Source organism: Mus caroli, unplaced genomic scaffold, assembly GCF_978045245.1.
Source record: "Mus caroli unplaced genomic scaffold, Mus_caroli_1 scaffold_3, whole genome shotgun sequence".
Classification (NCBI taxonomy): Eukaryota; Metazoa; Chordata; class Mammalia; order Rodentia; family Muridae; genus Mus; species Mus caroli.
Window position 1 is genome coordinate 109605602 of NW_028227258.1, and position 2110 is coordinate 109607711.

A 2110-nucleotide genomic window follows, 5' to 3' on the forward strand; every position below is an offset into this window, starting at 1 on the left:
TACATTGGGTTTCTTTATCTTACGAAGGGAAAGATCTAATTAAATTTCTTATATAACTTTTATCACTGGGTGACTATAATAATGATATTTCAAATCCAAATGGAACCTAATAGATACTTGCTGCTACCTATCGTCTAAACCAGAATTTCACACAAACTATGTACATGTTCTTCTCCAAATGAATGAATATTAAAAACCTGGAGGGTGTGGTATGTATGTGAGCAGCAAGGGGTGGGGGTGGGAGTGGCACAAGCACGGGGGTCAGCTGACAACCTAGAGTGTCAATGATCTCTTTTGACCTTGTTTGAGGGATCAGTCCTTACCTTCTACCAGGGACTCTCTTTTATTCCCCGGCATTCACCTCGCCAGCGGTACTCAGTACTCCAGTACTCCAGGCTGGGTGGTCTGTAAAGTTTCTAGTTTCTCTATCCCCAAGTCCCACTGGGATTACAGAGACATACCACCATGCTCAGCTTTACATGGGGTCTGGGGATTTGAACTCAGTCCCCTATGGTTACCCAGGGAGGGTTTTGTCCACAGAGCAATCACCCCAAGCCTTAAAGTGAGTCACTTTTAAAGTGCTCTAGGTTTGTGATGCCAGGCTGATCGTTTACCTCAGAGGACACTTTCGTAGCATTGTTTATGAAATCCTTTACAGCTAAGAATCATGGGCGACTTTATGGGTTTCTTTAAACATGGTGGGTGAGAATTAAATGTGTTAATTACCTTAGTCATGTAAAGCCTATACATTTCCAATGATGAAACTGGTGCAGATACTGGGTGTGTCCTAGCTTGAAATAAAAGCAGGCCGTCCACTGCATTACTTAGTCCAAGTCATAGCTTTGTTGAATAACTTTGCTGTGGAGAAATCTTGAGGAGAAAGATGCTTCTTTGGTACGAGATCTTGTAGACCTTTTCCTAGAATCGCGTCTACCCTGCTGCTTTTACCAAGTGTGGGAGGGACTTGTCAGGGGTCTATGTCAGATAAATGCTCCATCTTAAACATGCTGTGTAGACATTATTTTAAAGGCTCTGAATATGGATTTAGGAATGTGTTGACATGCATGATGCCCTGGAATTTATATCTAAGCCTCTTCTAAATTTCACATGATAGAGACACTGTTTCTCTCTGTACAATCATTGCAGCCAGATTTGAACTCAACAGTGCTTCGTCTTTAAAGGTTGAAAGCTAAAGTAGAGAAATCTAGCACCGAATGGCTCTCGGTGTAGTTCTCTATAGTCTGTGTGGCTGCTGACATGCTCATTGGTAAGGAAAACGTGCAACCTGGGGGTGGGTGAAGCTGGTAAGGTGTTTATAGGCACCGCTGGCAGTCATGTCCCTTCTTTTGTTTGTGGGACCAGGTAGACTCTGGTAAGGACCCAGTCACTTTGCCAGCAGTGACATCCATGAGACTGAGCTGGAGCCAGCTGCATCCTTACACCAGCAGATGTGGAGTGCTAATGACTCTTAGAACTCATGTAATAACTTTGCTGAAGACGACTTTGTGAGCTGAATGACACCCAGTTTGGTACTGGGTCTTATTACCTTCTGAGGTCCAAAAAAATCACAAGATTTAGATACATAGATGCCCATACCCTGGACAGCTCTCAATGAGCACAGAGGGAGTGAGGCCACTCCCCACCCAAATCAGGCTTGGACCTACTCAACTCCATAGAAACAAAGGCCGTGTAAAGCCAGTTAGGCGTCTGTTTCCCCACCAGAGAACTGGCTTCTCACAAGCCATGTGACTGAGAGTCTGCTAATGTAGCTGATAAGCTGGGGAGGCCCCTGTCTGAACACCACCTCCTCCCTTGTCCGTTTTCCTCCTCCTCCTCAACTCATGCTATATAATCTAGCCCTCTATTTCAATACAGAAGCTGTCCTCTGACACAGTCTCCCAACAGTCATTTTCATATCTTCCATACTCACTGCCATCAGAGACCCTGCTCCCCAGCTTCTCCTCATCCTGAGACCACTGTTGTGCGACGGCCAATCAGGAGTGAGGGATACTGTTTCCATCTTACCTGAAACCAACCAGCTAAGATTGTTCTTCAGTAACAGAGCCAATCTCAACCACACATCCTTTTGGGCACATTTCCTTTAGGGCCT